Raw genomic sequence first — 20090 nt, 5'->3', positions numbered from 1 at the left:
ATATATTTTAAAATACGGTGCACCGATAAAAGTCATTAGCGATAACGGTAAACAATTCATTAGTCAAATATTTGAAAACATATGCACTGGGCTTGGCATACGCCATATCAAAATGGTTCCGTATAGACCACAGACAAACATAGCAGAAAGAGTTAATAAAAACATTGTAAAAATATTTCGAAGTTATATTAGCACACATCACAAGCGCTTGGATGGCTACATAAATGAGTTAGCTTATGCTTTAAGAACGGCAAATCATGATACTACGGGAAAAACCCCAGCAGAATTATTTTTAGGACGGAAGTTAGTTACGCCATTAGATAAATCATTCTTTGTGCAACAAAGAGAGCAAGAATTTAAACAGAAAGACGTGCAAACGCTTATTGACCAGGCGGTTAAGAGCTCGGATACGGCAAGAAATAGGCAAAAAGTATATTATGATAGAAAACGCCGTGAAGCAGATTTTAAAGTTGGGGATAAAGTGTTGAAGCGGAAATTTTCTTAATTAAGTGCCCCAGACAATTTTACTGCAAAGTTAGCTCCAAAATTTGAAGGCCCCTATGTAATTCAGGAAATCAAAGGAGTCGTATTGTACCTTAAGAACGAGAGAGGGGAAATCTGTAAAGCAATTCCCGACCAGGTGAAAAAATACTATAATCAAAATGATTTTGAAATCCTTAAATTTTCTTGCAGGACTCAAGCGTAAAAGAAGTAGAAGGTCCAGAAATAACGTCACCCGTTCCACCACCCAAGAAGCAGACAACTGAAGAGAAACCTAGCCCTTCTACAACCCATGCGACGGTACCGAAAGGAAGAAACGAAAACTTTCAGACTCCAGTATTTAAGAAAAACAAGAAAGCAAAGCCGCCGCTTAAACCTTGGTAAAGAGGAAAACACCACTTACAACGTATCGCAGTAGAAATTCTACATCAAAGAGAACGCTCCCAGGGCCAGAGAGTCAAGTGCAAACAAGGCCGCCGTTCCCGAAAATGAAAAGACAGCAGGAGGAACGAAAAGACCACCACCAACAGTAGAAATTCAAGAATGACACCAGACCGGAGGACGCCAAGACCAGCCATCCAGGGTAAAAACGGAAAAGACAGCAACCCGACGACTACCACTCCAAGAGGCCAGCATGCAGAGGGCGAAAAAGAAAAATTAACGTGGACGACACTCGGAGGACTTTAAGGAGAAGACTGACGTCCATGAAACCTATAACGTGGGAGCAGTTCTGCCAGAAAAGAATGACGGAGTTCCAATCATCGAAAACTCTAAGATAAGTTAAAAATCTTCTATATTTTTTTTTTCTTTTGTTCCGAAATGTTATGCGTAAATACGAAGTTCTATGTTTTGACGGAAGTCAATGTTTCTCGGTTGAGACTTAGTTTTGTTTTACTTTATTTAGCTAAGGCAAAAGTATTATTTTCTTTAAGTATAAAATCTAAGAACAAGCAGTTTCTGTTGGTCGAAAGACTAATTCTGTTATGTTAAAGCCAAAATTTGGCCGAAGATAAAAATAACTTCATATTCTTGTATTAATAAGAACTTTAGTTTCAGTGCCGCCAGCTTGGCGAAGAATAAGTAAAGTAAAAATTTATTTTTCTCTTATTCATTTTATGGTAAATTGTAAAAATCATATGTATTAGAATTTTGTAAATATACGTAAATACTTGAAAGTTATGTAAAAGTAGAATTTAGTCTAGAAGCATAAAATTTTAGATGCTAAAAGTAAATGCTCAAAAGCAATGAATTCAAATTTAAGTATTAAACTGTAGATAAAATCATGCTTTAGAGCGAAAGCCTGCATGTCTAAAGATGAATGAGGGGGAATTTAGAATGAATGTGTTTTGTAGGGTACTCCACCTACACTTCAATTTTAAGAATGTTAAAGTAGCTCATCGAGTTGTAGAATGTCGAGTAAGGTGTGTCTATTTGGTCGTTGAATTCTAACAAATCATTGTGGTTAGGGGAAGTGTTGCAATACCAAAACACGAATATTCCCGTTTGACACCACACATGGTGGAGAGTCGGGTAAAGTTAAATTCATGTTTGAATACTTGAATGAATGTGAATTAAGCAGTAACTAAGGAAAATAAATCGTTTAAAAACAAAAACTTATTCAGAGTGAAGAAAGTGTAAATTATAATGTATTTAGAAAGATACTGATACTTATTCCTTCCAGATGCTGGAAGGAAGAGAACAAGATTGATTGCTGAAGTCCAGGAAAAGTTGCTGTAAGAAGAGAGATTTAAATAAGTGTACACATAAATTTATTATACCTTTTGTGAGATAACAGATATTTTTTATGTAAACGAGGCTCTTAAAATTTAGTTCAGAATTGTAGAAACTTTTCAACAGGTTGTTTGTAGGACCTGCTTCCAAGTTTTCCAAATTCTGGCAGCTGCAAATGTAGGGTTTATTTATTTTAAGTTTAAACTATCTTTCCTGTCAAGCCTTAGTTTTCCCTGGAATTGCCAATGCCAGAGTATGTAAATTTTAGTAGGACGCGCAAGGATTCAAATTATCAGCGGAAGTATTCTGAGTTAAATAGAAAGGAAACGAGTTCGAAAGTGTGCTTTCTTGCTTCACGAGTGTGGAAGTGGCTAGTTAGAAATTGAAGAACCACGCGTTTCGGCCTGTGTGCTTGCGTCGGCAAATTGTTAATCTTTCAACGTAATATTCAGAGTTTGCTGAATTATCAGCGGTATTTTAGAACGCGGTGAGGTTAGTTACGTTACGCGTCGTAGTTAGTCACTTGTTATTATCTCTTTTTAGTTTCTTATTTTTATTTTACCGCTGGGTCGGCGTAGTTTGTGAGCTTCAAGAGCACGCATTTGTAACTTCGAAAGTTGAATAAAAGGGATTTAAACCCTTCTCAAGACTTTGGTCTATTTCCAACTCTCAGCAGTCACCACTTTGTTGCGTGGAGGTTGGAAGCGCGCAACTTTACAAACAGTAATTCAGTTTTCTGGAATCGATGGCAATTCGCTCAGTAAAGTGAACCGGTTATTTGAATCCATTCCATAGAAGATCGTTCTACTCTAATGCGCACTTACGTATCAGACATCAGTTGCATAATGCATATTCTTTCAAGCACAACATATAACTATACTCCTGAAGCCAGCCAAGCACATCAGAATGCGAAAAACAGCAGTGATTGGCCAAAAGTACGTATGCGGAAATTACGGAAGCCTAAGCAAACCTTCTCTTTACGTTTCTAAATGAAAATTAAAGAAATTTCCAAGCAATATGCATGGTGATTTTGTAATGACTTCGCTGACAACGAAAGCACATTAATATGTACAACATATATGACATGAAGAAAAAATATAATAAAAAACCTAAATAATATACATAAACAAAATAATACAGAAGTAAAGCATAGAAGTAAGCCATGAGCACACTCGCAAACCAATATTGCTCAGTGTCAGATTTTCCACCAATTGCAGTTCATCGCATGAGATGCGATCTCTATCCATAATACCATTGCTGCATGAACCTTTCGTTGTTTTCTCTTTGTGTAATGTGTATACCAGCCAGTTTCCCTTAGAAAGTAATCCACGAAGACATCCTTTTCCTTAGGCAAGTAGCTCTAGTATGCTTTTCTATAATCTCAATAAATCGATCTACTTTCTAGGTAATAAAGTTCTAAACATCAACGCGAAATCAATATAAAATAAAAGTAAACAATGTTAAAATAATAAATGATTTAATAAAATTTTCAAATGTAAGACTTGCGCACTTAACTCTGCATTAAATACTAATAATTCTAGCCACGAAAAAAATTGCAACACGTCTGTGAACCTTTTGTTAAAATCGTCAAAGCTCATCACTATGTACATATATATTTATACACGTATATTTATTGAATGTACTAATGTTCAATGACAATTTGACTTAAAGGAGATGGCATTTTTGAATTTTAACATAAAAAATTAGAAGTTTTACATTGTATTTCTTCGCTTTAAGCTCTGAAAATTTAAAAAATATGTTGATAACTTTTACTGCACATAGTTTCCAAACTGAGAGTTACTGTATTCGTAAATTATAGTCTCTTGATTATTTTTATTTTATTTATATTACGTTTTAATCCATTTCATTCTCCCTTGCACTCGTTATTCGAAACGTATTTTTATTTTATTTTATTTTATTTTTTTATGAATTCTTCATTAAGTTCAGGCAGGTGTTCTCAAACTTAAGAAACTTCCCAATACCTTACTTCTGTTATTTGCACTCCTGTTCATTGTAGGCTTAGCTATTGCTGATATGGTCGCTCTTTTAAAATCCGGGTCTTCTGGGTCTATCAGTGCCCGAGTGTAAAAGTAGCTGCAATTCGGTCCGGGGTTGGAATCCCGGCGAACGGGCTCACTTAATGGGTATTTCTGTGTTTCTTCCCATATGTAACATATGTATCAGCCAGTCTCTCTCAGAACGTCATCCACGAAGGCATCTCTCCCCTTAGGCAGACAGCTCTCATCTGCTTTCCCATAATCAATTAAGCTAGCCAGACCCACCGGGTCCATTGCTGTCGCCTTTGCGCTTCCTTCCTCTGATGACAGTCTGCCAACTGCAATGATTGCAGACTCATTCACGTGAAGTTCACCAGAGGCTTTACAAGGTAAGTAAACATGGGGATAATGAAGATACAATAACACGCCGAGCAAATATTAATTTAGAAGTCAAACAACAAAAATCAGCGTTGTATTTTCAAATTTTCACAGGACTAGTTTCAATGGTTTTACCAAACCATCATTCTCAGCTTCAAAAGCAGAAATGAATGAGATAAGATATAAGGATTAGCTAAGATAAGATAAGAAAGCCTGGACAGGAGCTACTGGGCCATCTGCTGATGAAACCAGAACTAAAACATAATTTCTTTAAAGGCTGAAGGCAAAGATGGATTGGAATTAGGGTCGTCAAGTAGAACAGAAAATTTTTTGAATTTGAAATGCCTCTAGAAAATCCAGTTTACCAATGGAGGATGTTTTTTGAATAATTTTGGTAGCAGAAAAATTCAAAGTGTGATTTTCGGACCAACAATTGTGGGCAACAGAAGACTTCTGTGTTTCCTTATTTCTAACATGTGTCTCATGTTGCTTGACGCGAAATTTTGAGGCTCTCTTAGTTTGGCCAATGTAAATCAAACCACATAGGCAATGAATCCTGTAAATACCCCAGGAATTCATACCGGAACGGGGTCCTTGAGTATGGAACTCGGAATTTCATTGATGGGAGAATAAACGACCCGAAAGTTAAATTTCTGTAGAATACGTGCAACTTTATAGCTAATTGATGGAAAGAAGGGAATGACAACAGAGTTTTTATAATCTCCTAAAACAAGAGTGTGCCTTTTGGTGTATTGAGGTGAGAATTATATCCTATCTCGTTCATTGCGCTTTTTGCAGCTGAGGATGATGGTTCGGTAAAACCATCGAAACTAGTCCTGTGAAAATTGGAAAATATAATGCTGATTTTTGTGGTTTGACTTTGTGGTTCAGTATCCATCAGATATTGTGTTAATAATACAGTGTATTCTTACTGGAATGTAGGATTCTTTTAAAAAAGTAATAATGTGATAGTTTATGACTTTACATATGTTTTGCCATTACCCTAATCGCATCGTTCGGAAATTAACTGACTTGCATAATTTTCCCTTTCGATTTTCGACAGTATTAGTTAAAAGTATAAGGAAAATAAATTAGTTAAAAGAATAGTAAAGTTCCGAGAGGAATACGGTATTAAATGCGGTACTCATTGCATTGTACTTAGTTAATCAGACGTTGTTACTCAACATGTTATAAGAACACTGTTTAAATATTACTTACATTATTATAATCTACACGTAAGACATATAGGACGTCCATTGCTAAGTACCATTATTAAAAATATCATTTGTAGTAGTATATTTTTATGCTCAACGTATAAGGTATTTTTCCGGCCTTCCTAGCATGTCTTCGTGGTGTAGTTGTCAACACACTGAGCCGGTATTTCGAAGGTGTTCGATTCTCGACGAAGGGGATTGCTAATTTTTCATCTTTCCTGCTGCCAAAAATCCTAATGTCTCAACAGTGGCGCCCGAACTAAAAGGGTGTTGGATGATGATTCTCCTCACCCAGGATTTGGCGATCGGGTCCCCTAAAAACCCTAGTCGCCCTTTAAAATGGGGAGTATATAAGGTATTTCTCCCGCCTTCCTAGCGTGCCTTCGTGGTGTAGTGGTCAGCACACTGAACCGGTATTTCAGATGTGCCTGGTTCGATTCCCGGCGAAGGCGATTGCTAATTTTTTATCTTTCCTGCTTCCAAAAATCCTAGTGTCTCTACAAACCTATTAAGCACACACTATTGCAAATTACATGCGATGCTAAAAAAAGCTAAAAATCACTCAATACGAAAACAGCATATAACTCTATATTTGTAAATACTAAATATAAATGGAACTGTCGTGGGTTTAATGCGCTACATAATCTTAAATAATATACACAGAGATCACAGATGTTTGCCCTTTCAAGGTAATTTTAAAAATGAACTCTTTTAATTATCATTACTAGCATACACTGCGTTCACAAACTTCTTTACCTCGCCGATGTTTTCGGAACATTGGGTCACAGACATTTCCATTTGCGAATACGTTTTAAATGATACAAATATTAACGTTTTAGTATTCTAAAATTTAAAATCGCTTTTGAAAAATTAAGAAAATCCTTCATACGTCCCTCTGATACTTTTTAATTTAGAAAAATTTTATACTGGTTATATAAAACCAAATAAAAAATGTTGGACTTCAGTACGACAAAAATAGAGCCAGATGTTTAATTCAAAATTTGTGATTTTTGATGTCAGTTTCAATTTGCATTGAGAGGTCAGTTAATAAATGATTTAAAATAAATCGATATTGAATTTTTCAGTCTTAAACTCCATTCAATGATATTCTTTCTTGATTTAATAACATAAACCTTGTTACGTTTGTTACGCTGAAAGAATTTTAACAAAAATGATTATCACTTTTCAAAATCTAAGAATACATCATTAATATTATTCGTATGAACGTTTAATAAATTATAGAAATAATCTGGTAAACAGTAAAAAATTCATTAATGCACAAATATTTTTATTTCAAATTAATATATGTAATATTTGCTTCTTGCCAATGTTGAAGCTTGTTAGTATTTTTCGGAACATGAATTTTATAAAACTCTGTGAATATAGGAGTAAAAACCTTCATTATGAAAAAAAGAAAACATTTATTGATAATTATTTTTCACGATAATCTGCGCGGATATGTTTATCACATTAACGTCCTAAATGTTTTTTTTAATCTGATATTTTTTATTCCGAACTAAGGCAAAAATTTTGCTCATCAGTTTGTGTAGTTTGAATAGGATTCCGATTTTAATAAAAAATATCTCTGTCAGTTTTTGTTGAACAGGAATCATACTTTTTGTACTTTACTTTTCATAAGGAGTATAAAATTTTCCTAAATACAAGCAAGACCATTGGAACATTATGAAAAGATAGGTTTCATAATTTTTCCAAAATATTTTTTGTTTAATTTTAAAATATAAGATTAGGTATATTTATGTCATTTAAAACCTTTTTGCTTTGGAAGTACGAACGTATAGATGTCACGCAAGAAAATCGTTCTAATGGATTCAGGAGCGATCAAAATGGATATTCGTTGAATTTTGGAATTTCGTTGAAATATGATACCAGAATTTTTTCGCGATTACAATACTTCCTTTATTTCGTTCAAGGAAGTAAAAATCAAAAATACAATCGAAAGAGATTCAAATATTTACAAATATTTAGAAGAATAGATGTGTATTAATGAATAAATAGAAACGTTTACGTATATTAATAAAGATACAGGAATAAATATGCATTAATGGATGATCGTTTTCTCTCCATTTGTACATATATAATACTTTTCAATAAATAACACGATATTCCTTTCACTGTACACAATATAAATATGCCAAACGTAAGCTTTAAAATTGTGTAGAATTAATTTCATTGGTAATGAAGTGAACGATAATGTTGCGTGCATGCGAGTTCGTAACGGATTGAATGCACCAATCCTATAATGGTTTAAAATTTATTTTTATCAGAAGAAATATATCAGAACTCTGGAATTTCCACAGAAATACTTCTACAAGTGTTCACAGCATCACACAATACAATCAGTAGTTACACTTCAAACTACTAACAACACGTTAAACACAGCTGAATGCAAAACTCATTTAAGGAGAAAGATAACGCGGATATCTCAATTCACGCGGAACTAAACAACTCCCAACATAATAACTAAGCAACTGGGAGAGCAGGTGCTTCCTCTTCGGCCTTAAATACATTTCAACCGGCCTCGACATATTTCTAGCACTTTCTGCTTCTCGAAATTACATGAATAGGGTTATAGCTAATATAGTGGTCAATTACATTTATTCAGTTTCAATAGAAATTACCTAGATATCCATTTATGTTAAATGCACGTGCTTTGTATTTTCACTTTTCCCGCATGGCTTTCTCTTAAAATTCGTCTCATGCTACATTACACTAAAAAATACAACAATTTTAATTATGATTCTACTAAAATTACCTTGCTAAATACAAAATTCGTAACAATATTTTGAACACAGCTTTAAAAGCGAGGACGAACACAGCTTTAAAAGGAGAGAGTTTTCGTACGAGTTTCTGCATTTCCAAAATGCATCTATTTGCGGTGAAGTAACAAATTTTATTCATTTGTTACATACAAGTTTCATTCTTCAACTCTAAAGAGATAGCAGATTCAGTATCCGTAAAAGGATACTGGTACAAGTTTCTGTAAATGTTTTAATGAGATTCAGTTCCACATGTCACAACGTTAGCGACAAAGAAAATTACAGCGGCAAAGGCATAAAGCTGTCAAAGAATTCCTCCTAATGCGAATCACCAAATGTTACCAAATGCGAGAATTTTCGAGTGCCTGTGGACTAAAGAAGGATTTAAGCTCTCATTTTCTTTATCTGTTGTTTACGGCAGTGTCCAAGAAAATGACGTTTAAAAGCTCAATTAAAGAAACTCATTTAGTGGAGTTGTGTGAATATTCCTTCACGCTATAAGAATTATAGATAATTTTCTCGAAACAGTTTTAACTATTTATTTCGAAAGTCGATTTCAGCTATCTCCACATTACTTGTTTTTGGAAATTAAAATAGTCGTAGCTGAGAGATTAGCAGCGAAAGCGCACTGAACCTGCGATGAAAGAATATTTTCAGCTGCTGCCCTGTTGCCATGATGGTAAGGGACGGACTTTCATAATCTTGGGCCCGTGTTTGAATGCTGAAGAGGACGCAGTTTGTAAGTATATAGTGTCTTGTTGGCATAGAGGTACTTAAAATACTGAGAGGATGAATTTCCTATCGAGAGATAGAGGTAGTGGAATAGAGTTAGGAGACTCTCAGGTTCGTTTTCTATGATGCTCTTTATCAAAACTGGAAAAAGGTCAGATTGCCATTTTTAAGGTAACGGTGCCGAAGTTTTAAGACAATGACAAAAGCAGTTCTGTGACTGTGAAACAAACGAGATAAGTAAAAATTATTTTCAGCTAAACTGATTTGTTCAAATTCGATGCAGATTTTTACTGTGGAAATAAAGAGTACACTATAAAAGCTGACTATATTACATGCAAACGGAAGGGAATACATTTCATGCAAGCAAATAAAAGAATTAAAAATGAATTATTTTCAATGCCCCAGCGATTACTCAATTTCCATTTAGTAAAAGTGAGATAAAAAACACTCAGTCGTTAGTATATGCTATTTTCCTTTTCTTACATTTGAGATTTCAACTGAAAATTATGTGGTTAAATAGAATGGTGTTATGAAATTCTAATAAAGTACTTATTGCGATAATTTTCGAATTTTAAGTGCTTCAAAATAATTTCTCTCTCCTTCTGTTTCTTTTTCTTTGAGAACATTTTTTTTACATTGGGGGGGGGAGAACCATTAGTTTATAAAATGTTTTGCAAAATCAAAAATAATCTGCATTTCAAAATCCATCTTAAAACAAAGTCATCATAAAACAAAGTCTCAAACAATTTCCGATCAAAAGATCATATATCTTAGAATTGTCCTTTTCACGTTTTCTAGTTTTCAAAGTAAGAGTTTATAAATAAAATGATTTTAATTATGCCATTCTGTAAAGTACTTTGTGCATAAACATAATTAATCTAAAACATATATTTTTATGCTTAGAAACATTTTAAAGCAATCGAAGAGTGTTAATGGTGAAAATATATTTTCTTGCCAGAAGTTGGCGTGTATATCTTGCTACAGAAAAATATACGTGTTTTCGTGTAACGAAGAAGACAAAACATTTCATCATCTAATATAGTAAAATTCTATGTGTTTTTTAATTATATCAAACAACCATTTTTATTATTTTTGTTAAGTAGAATATTTATTTGCATTTTTAAAATCTTTTAATTGTTTTCATTTATAGAATTATCTGCATGGCTTTCCAACAAATACGTCTAATCACACATACTACTGATACTAAAAGGTTTACTTCTGTGTAAAGTGGCAGACTCCTAGTTTTCTCAAAAGCAGCTACTTTTTTATCCATTTCTTTTTTATCCATTTCTTTTTTATCCATTTCTGTAAGTAAGTGACGTCAGCGTTAGGAAGAGCCTAACCTTGTCTGTGACCTGTCCTTAAACTGATTCAGTGCATTCAGTTAATTCTTCTCCTACACTTTAAGAAAAGATTTGTGTCATTGGAAGAGAGTGTTTTTGAAAGCATGTAGTGGATAATTTAAAATACTTTTCTGTTAGCAAAAAAATAAATCAGAAGTAAATATAATTTTAACCCATTCCCTGCCATGATCACCATATGGGGATCACCTACATTTGTATACATTGTGACGTCATGCTGCACATGGGTGGTCCCTTACGGGTGGTTATGCTTTCCTGAAGATTGCAACTAAGGGTAGAAAATCTTAAACAAACACGTGGACTCAGTTAGTTGAGCTCACGAGTTTATTTTTCTTGTTCTCTCGTTACTTTTCACGAGAAAAATAATACGGTTATTTTCAAAGCACAAAAAAGTTACTTAGGAACAACTATTTTTGTTGTACTGAATTAGCCTTGATCATTGGTAAGTAATTAATGTATTTATATATTATTTAGCCTCATACTGTAATTTGGATGGGTACAATGAACCTAGATATATCGATCCCCATTTGGGGATCATGGCTGATACTGACTAAAATTGTAAAAATAACTGTTTTTCTTTTTTTCCAGGAAATGTCGCGTAAAAGATATCTTTTTTTAAAAGAAACAGAAGAAATTGTAAATTCTGATGATTTTTTTGCATCTGACGATGACGACGATAATAGCCCCATAGATATTGTTGAAATTTCACCAAAGCGGGTTGATGAAATTTCTGATAATGAGGACATGGATGACAACGTAATTGATGATGAAGAACCACTTGATGTTCCCGGGTGTGTTGAAATTCACCGTGTGGCAGGATTTGAGGAAAGTGTTTTAGTGAATGCAACTGAATCTTGAGCTAATGAAGTAACAAAAGGTACCAGCTTACTACCTGCTAAAAAGAGAAAAGAAGTATTGACTTCCAGTTGGAAAAAGAATCAACCTAAGTACTCGAAACTATATGAAAATTCTGACGTTATAGAGACAAGGCGAAATGATGTCATTAGAAAACTCAGGGGAAAATCCCCAGTAGAGTGTTTTGAAATACGTTTTGATAATGAAACTGTCACCTATATTGTCCAGCAGTCTGTAATATACGACAGACAGAAAAACAATCATGAATTTTAGCTTTCTAATAACTGCCTAAAATATTTATTGGAATACTTCTTTTCACTGGCTATCATTCACTTCCGCAAGAACAATTATATTGGTGTGAAGATGAAGACATGAACATTCTGTGTCTTAGAGCATGCATGAGTCGGAATAGGTATCTGGAAATTAAACGGTACCTACATATCAGTGACAACTCCGATTTAGAAAGGATTCCACTAGGTGAACGTGATAACCTCTTCAAGATTCGCCCATTGATTGACAAGCTGACAAATTTCAACAATTTGGGGTGTTTTCTGAAAGTTTGAGCATTGACGAACAAATGGTTCGTTAATATGGCCATCACTACCTCAAACAATTTATACGTGGTAAGCCAGTGCGGTTTGGGTTCAAGCAATGGGATATCAGTTGTTCACAAACTGGATATTGTTATCAAACTCAATTGTACGAAGGCAAATCAAAGAAATTAGGAGATGATGAAAGCATTAGTGGGCTTGGGACATCTGTTGTCCTTCAGATGGTATCTATTCTTGACACCACATCCTCATAAAGTTTACTTCGACAGTTTTTTCACGGGATTTTCTCTGATGAAATATTTGCAGGACATTGACGTTAGAGCAACAGGAACTGTTCGATTCAACAGAATGAACAAACGCCCTATTGCAACAGACAAAGAGATAAGGAAAAAAGAACGCGGGGCATATGACTACAGATTTGATTCCCGTAATGAAATTTTAGCTGTCACGTGGAATGACAACAGTTGTGTAAGGCTTCTGTCTAATCATGAAACTATCGAACCAATATCAGAGATGAAGCGATGGAGTAGAACAGAGAAGACAGATATTCAAGTACCAGAAACCAAACTGATATCAGAATATAACAAATACATTTGTGGGGTAGACAAGAGAGATTGGAATGTTCAAAAATACAGAATCAGAATAAGGGGGGGGAAATGGTATTTTCCTTTTCTTATTAATGCCATCGACATAACACTGGTTAACGCTCACGCACTGTATTGTATTTCAAATGATAAAATTCCATTGCTAGATTTTAAGAGGATGGTTGCTAGAGGATATCTTGCTTTATCTTCAGAACTCTCAGATGCAAAAACGGGTGGAAGGAATTCTTTCACTAAAGCATCAATTAATCGTGTTCTTACTGTTATCCGAACATCTGGTAATCATTATATTTAACGGACCGAAAATGGTAAACAAAGAAAATGTGCAGTGTGCAAAACAAATGCAAGAAAACAATGTGGCAAATGTAATGTTGGATTACACGTAGACTGTTTTGAACGCTGGCATTAAAAGTAGATAGTATCAGCCATGATCCCCATTTGGCGATCGGACTTAAATTTAAAATTTCTGAAAACCCATTGACGCATTTAAGAGAAAAACATATTTTTCTTATTATTTAGATGTAAACTAACAGAAATAAGATAAAAATTGATGAAACAAAAATTTGGCAGTTAATGGGTTAAGTTGAAAAAAAAACGAACAAACTTTTAATTTATAAAATTTAAGTTGAAAATATTCTTTCAATTTAAAAATACATTGAAAGCTGAGATGGTGTTAGAAGGATAACACTTGTGCATTTTTCTTCGGAATACTTGGAGTCCACAGCTGGTCGAAACGAAAATGGCTATGCAGTGATAGTTTATCTCAAATGATCACATCAATTCAAGTGATAGTTTATCTCAAATGATCATATCAATTCAAGTGAATAACCATGTTCACATGGGAGTAGAGGAACCGATTGCCATGGCTTTGGGTTCGTATCCTGAGAAATCCTGATTGTTTTAGATGTAAAGTGACTTTTTTGGCATGGGGTACGTAACGTAATATCGAGCCTAATGACTTCCTGAGAGGTTTCTGGAAAGGAAAGAGGAGTGGAATACTCTATGATCCGTTGTCATGAACATTTGGACATAAAAAATAGCCACAAATGTCATTAAGTAAAAACAATTAAATTATTGCACAAAATCTGCAAGGTAAACAAATAAATATATAAGAACAGTTCATAACTCTACAAAATGCATAAAAATCAAAATACAGTCAAACAAATTAAAATATCAACATACATTTACAATGTCATGTCGTTTTGCTCTCAACCCAATTACGGTTACACATGCGTTTTGAAATAAGCTAGATCTGATAATGATTAATCAGTATTTCATTTACTTTTTTGAAAAGTGTACAGAATACTTATGAGATTAACAGATTTTAATTTTAAAATAGCTTTAAGCTTGGAATTTTTTCCCCTCATTGCGAATGTATAAATTATGCCTAAAGATTACAGACATCAACATGTTTAGACTACAGTCAAGTACAAAAAAAATGGGACAGATAAATATCTCCCGTTCTACTGGACCGATTGACGAAATTTAAATTAGCCCGACTACAGTAACAATTGACGAAATCTTAACTTACTGCGACTACTAGGCCGATTGACGAAATTCAAATTGCGTTTTTCATGTCTCGAAAGCGCTACTTAGGATAAATATTAGATTTATATATAGCATTGTTCTAACATAGGTATTTTGACACAAAAACGACCTTTTGCTGAAATAGCATTTCAGAATTTTTTTTTACATATTTCAATTCTATGACTCAAATTATGCCTAGGTATTAAATTTTGTAATTTCTTGTGAGAAATTTGAAAATTTATCTTGGCGCATTTTTTAGTTTGCACCAAAAATAGTTCACTTGCCGAACTTCTTAATTTAAAGCAACCTACTTTCCTTTCCCTTTTTTTTTTCATTGTACATGAACGGGAAAAAAAAAGCTCATTGTTTATGCTTTCAAATAATTTTAACAACGTGCGTAAACCACATTTGGCGATGTTAACATTTATAGCAAATACGCCAAATTTCAAAACGCACCAATAAGTAAATTCATGTATATTTTAGGAAATGTTGAACAAAAAGCACTAATTTTTTGTGCATACCCTTATACTGTAAATTTATTTTAAAATATTTAATCTAAATTATTGTTCACAATATCGTAATCATTTCGAATTCCGGAAGACAGTTACGAAAATTTATAAACTTACAATGCCTCATGTTTATGAAAACACACACGCATTAATATTCATTGGCTGTGTATTAACCGTATCTGATAAATTAAAGTAATTGATTGATGTGCACTTCCTTTCAACTTGTATAGTAAATAGAAGGAAAAAAAAACAGCTTACGTAACGTAATTGCATTACATTTTTTTATCAACAATTACAATAAAGAGATGAGATTCAAGTGAAAATAAGTTTCAAAGAACAAATATATTTTCTTGTTACATTAATAGGATTTCTCCATTTAAATAAGAATTTTCATTTTTCATTACTGTTTTAAAGTTCTATGCAGATAATTTATCTAACAGAAGAATGCTACGTAAACTGAGAATTATAAATCTGGCAGTAAAAATGAAAAGAAAAACATACTTCATAATAATTTTTTGCAAAGTTGTAATTATAAAGTGCTTTAGAAAAAAGAAGACATGACATATTTCGTTTTTTTTTTTCAGAGATTAATTAGCAAAATGATTTTCATCAATCTGTATTTTTTTTAATTCTCTATAATAACAATTTTGTCATAATTTCCTGTGAACAATGATTTTTTTTTTTTTTTGCTTGTAATGCTTTTAAAGTGGTTTTATGAAAGTTGTACATCAATATTACTCAATATTTTAATTGATTTAGGAAATTTGTTTGTTACAAGGCGGGAAAAAATATGAAAAGTTTTTTATTATTTATTTTTTATTTTACTTTTCTTTCCTTCATTTGTTAGCGTTAGTGAACATATCTGGGAGATTTCATTTCTTTTCTTTTAGTTCTCTTTTTTGTAGAAACAAAAAACACAGTAGACATTTTAAGTAAAATAAATAATGGAAGCGGTCTCTTTTAATATTTTAAAGTAATTAAGTAACAATATTTATTACTTCTTTGATGTAACGGTTTTTAGTCATTTAATACATTAATTATAATTCATGTTGGTGTATTTAATTATGGAAAAGCACACGAGGGCTATCTGCCTAAGCGGAGGGATGCCTTCGTGGAGGAATTTCTATGGGAAACTGACTCGTATACACGGGACACATGGGGAAAACCACGATAACACTCATGCAGCCAGCCCGTTCGCGGGATTCGAACCTCGGACCAAACTGCCAGTGTTCAGCGACTTTACCGCTCGGCCGCTGGTGGGTCCAATTGTGATTCATGAAAATATATAAGTTGAAATATTCCAGTTTCTAAAGTTTAGATTAAAATTTAAGCTGTCCGTGAATTTAGCATTAAATGTTTACTCTGGCTGCCGTATCGATGGGCCCGGGTTCGAATTTCGGAGAAGGCAGGGGTGTTTGGAAATGTATAGTGTCTGTGCGCCATGGGGGCACTCTAAATAGGCGTATTTGACTTCCTGTCACGATGGATGTTGTGATTTTCTGCTGACCTTTGTCAGATAAGTGAGGATGTAAACAGTAACAAAAACAGAAACGAAAACTTCTCTGATTTTCCTATATAGAGTCGTATTGAATACCTGAAATGTTTTTAAGATAAACTATTCCTCTGCGTCCTTCGTTGTAGGACATAGTTTTCAAGGAATTTAACACGAAAAAAAGAAAATCTCATATTTATAAACAGCTATTGAATTTGAAAATTAACATCAAGTAAAGACCTGTGAACTTGTTTAATAAAAAGAAACTTAACTATATAAGACGCAGCTATTTTTACAAATTTCACTCAGTTTTTTTTGCGCACAAGGTTTGCAACATTTTTCCCTAATAGTATCTAATATTTTTTACCTGATCAAAAGTCGCTAAATGAAAAGCCTAATCTTCTCGAAAAGCTTCTCTTCTAACTGTTTAGTCCCACTAAGTGTTCGAATGGTAAAGCAGTTGAACACTCGTAGTTGGATCAAGAGCTCGAATGCCAGCGAACGAGCTGGCTGCATGGGCATTTTTGTATACTTTTCCCATGTGTAACATGTATATGAACGAGTTTTTCCTAGAACGTCCTCCACGAAGGCATCCCTCTTCTTAGATCAATAGCCTCCGTAACCAAATAAACTAACCAAACCAAACCTTCGAGCTGCTTAAAATAAATCTTTGGATTTTGTTTCCATCTGGAAGGATAAGATTATGAACTAATTTGAAAAGTCAAATTTCAGTTTAAAATTCACATGTTTGAATCAACTTCACAAAAAATTACTTAAAAAATATCAAATCATTTATTAAACGTTGTTAAAAACTAATTATTATAAATCTTTTCGAAAAGCTGGGATTCTATAGTAATGAATATTCCCAATTTAGTTTAATTTACACATTCACTCTTTTTGGAAATTGTTATCATTACACTTGCAAAGTCAGAAACAGCTCGAATGATGCATGCGTTTTTTTTCCAGAAATCTTAAACATAATTTATATATAAATACGTAGGACAAAATTTCATCTCACAATTAAAATTTGCAATTTAGCAACGTTTGCTAAATAAATAACTTAAAATAAGAATAAATATTAAATTTAATAAATATTTATTGCTCATTATATTACATATTGAGTACTTCAACTTGTAAACAATGCAGAGATGAAATTATTTATTTACTTCGTTTAAAGTTTAGCGTAAAATGCTAGCTATTCCTACGTCTCCTATTCGATAAAACTGCTTGTGCTATAATGTACTCCTTCCCAAATTTCTGTCTAGAATAAGCCATTTATTTGTCTCATGCGCTAATGTTTGTAAAAAGAGTAAGAGTTATAAATTAAATATAATGCTCTAAAATATACATATTTAAAGGAAAAAACAAAATTTTAATGAGGAAATTTGAGTTTCTACTTTGTAAATCATACTTTTGATTATAAAATATATATGCAGCTGCAAATATATACTGATACAAGTAAATATATGAATGACTAAAATACGTAAATACACACATGATGCTACTCATTAGAGTTTACGTTTTAAATGCCACTAAGATTAAATTATTTTTTGACAAGTGAAATTTTCGAAGGGAAAGTCTACGCGATTTCAATTTTTGGTTGCAGAGATATTAGTGATAGTAATTGTCACTAATGTATCAAGAGGTCAAAATAAATGAATTATTAATTCCTCTTAAAATCAGGTGCAACCAAAAACGTATGCTATTAGACATATTTTTTTTTCATTGAAGTAAGAACTGCAATCGTCTGCGAAATGTTTGTCACCTAGAACTCGCATCGGCGTTCTCAAATATATTAAAATTTTTCTCCTGTAGAATTTCAGTATTTAGCGTCATTGCCTGTAAAAAAATAATATTTTACAGCAAGTGATCTTCAAAATTCGGCAGCTCCCAAATCACTATTATTTACGTGTTCCACCCTAAGCACTACACGGAAAATAGGGATGTCTTCATGCATCAACACGTTTCACATGAGAAAAACCACGAAAATTTCCAACCCGTTTGCAAGATTCGAACCTCGGATCGAATTACCGGTGTTCAGGAACTTTACCGCACGGCCGCTGGTGAACCACGAAACCCCAAGAACTATAAGTTTCTTTCGGGGAACCCCATCCCACACTTCGAAGAATAATATCTTAAAATAATATTTGAAATAGATCAGTATTATAGATATATTTTATGTAAAGATAATTAAAAGAAAAGTATTGTATTGTTTAATAAAACTGTTAATATAAAATTAATGTAATTTAATGCTTATTAATAGCATTAACTCTTGCCCCATGTATCACCGACTTTCGCACTATATTTTGTCACAGAAGTGTGCTTGCATTTTTTTACGCAAACTGTCAAAGTCCACCTCTATTGATGTTATCTGCAGTCACATTTCATATTCTGCATTTAATTTGTTTTTATACTTCGTTTTTGTTACCACATACATTGAAAAAGGTTTTTTCATTTAAATATATTGCTCCAAATAGCATCGAAATCTTTGTAGCTGTGTGAGAAATTTCTGGATATTCTGCATGAATCTACATCCACAAAAGTAGAAGCTGACTAAATTTAGATATCTGATACTTTTGGTACGTCGATAAGTTTCCCCTTTTCTTCATTGGAAAGTCTTCTGATTGTCGTAGTAGTTGAAAGAATTGTTTATCCAATAAGACTTATTTTTCTCTTCAAGGAAATATTCAATATTCTCTTATACTAGTCAACTAATGTGATAACCATATATTTGTTTTTCGAATTTTAATTTTTATTTGATAAACCCTCGCATTTGACTCTCGGAACCCAGAGGTTCTACGCAGCAACGTTTGAAGACCACTGTTTTACAGTAAATCACACTATTATTGACAGATCATATCTTATTATTTAGATTAAAATAACACGACGAATAATGATTATTAATGGATTCAAGCCAGCAGGAATCAGTGTTATATAAATTTTGCAGGGCTAGTTTCGATGGTTTAACTGTGGAATCATCCTCCTCAGCTGCCAAAGTGCAAACTTTGGTAGCCAAAATCATGTCTTAGGCATGTTTACAAAAGCACATAAGCTGTAGTTGATTCGGGAAATAAAGCAGATAAAAACGATATGATAAAAAGAAGGTCTTAAAACTTTCTGTAATTTTTAAGAGAAGAGGTTGAAAGGAGACAAGATGGTCAATAAAACAGGTTATAGCACTACATGAGTTATAACTAAAACAATCTCTTGAAAAATGTATGAATACTGTTTAAAGGTTCGTTAACCGCACTTCTGCCTTTGTTAAAGTATATCAGTTATTTTTTTCTGATCCAGAAACGGAAGATTAAATACGTAAAAGGTATTTGGTGTGGAGGTTTTTCGTTGAGGATTTGCTTCTTTTTTCCCCTTACAATAGTGATTGTAAATGATCCTTTTAAACATGCAGGCATGTCTTCATTCGTTTCTTCTTATTCTCAAAGATTCTCACAACTTGTTCATGTGGAACGTATTTTGTGAAACCTATATGAATTGGCAATGCAAAATTTATGAAGGCTGTATATCTTTCCCTGCTTAACTTTATGTCATGCGTAACTTCGCGAGGGAAAGAGTGTTGAGCTTAAATTCGGAGAACGACGTGGTCACTCGAATCGATATCCGTAAACATCTTCGTAAACCGTTTGCAGTCGCTTTCTAAATTATCTGTCTAAATTCGCGGTTGCACGGCCTTGTTGAATCTCAGGATTACTTACTGATTTCACCTCCCTTATCTCTGTTTCTGATTGTTATTGATACACAAATTATGAATTCATTGTTAATTTATTTCATAAACTGTTGAATTATTTCCCACTAATCTGAATATTTTCTTTCTGGAACGAATATTGGGACCATTCTTCTTCTGGATA

The sequence above is a fragment of the Stegodyphus dumicola genome, chromosome 3 (genome assembly GCF_044657685.1).
Source record: "Stegodyphus dumicola isolate Sdum_Otavi_A_Nest chromosome 3, ASM4465768v1".
NCBI classification, from domain to species: Eukaryota; Metazoa; Arthropoda; class Arachnida; order Araneae; family Eresidae; genus Stegodyphus; species Stegodyphus dumicola.
Note: the sequence above shows the minus strand (reverse complement) of the source record.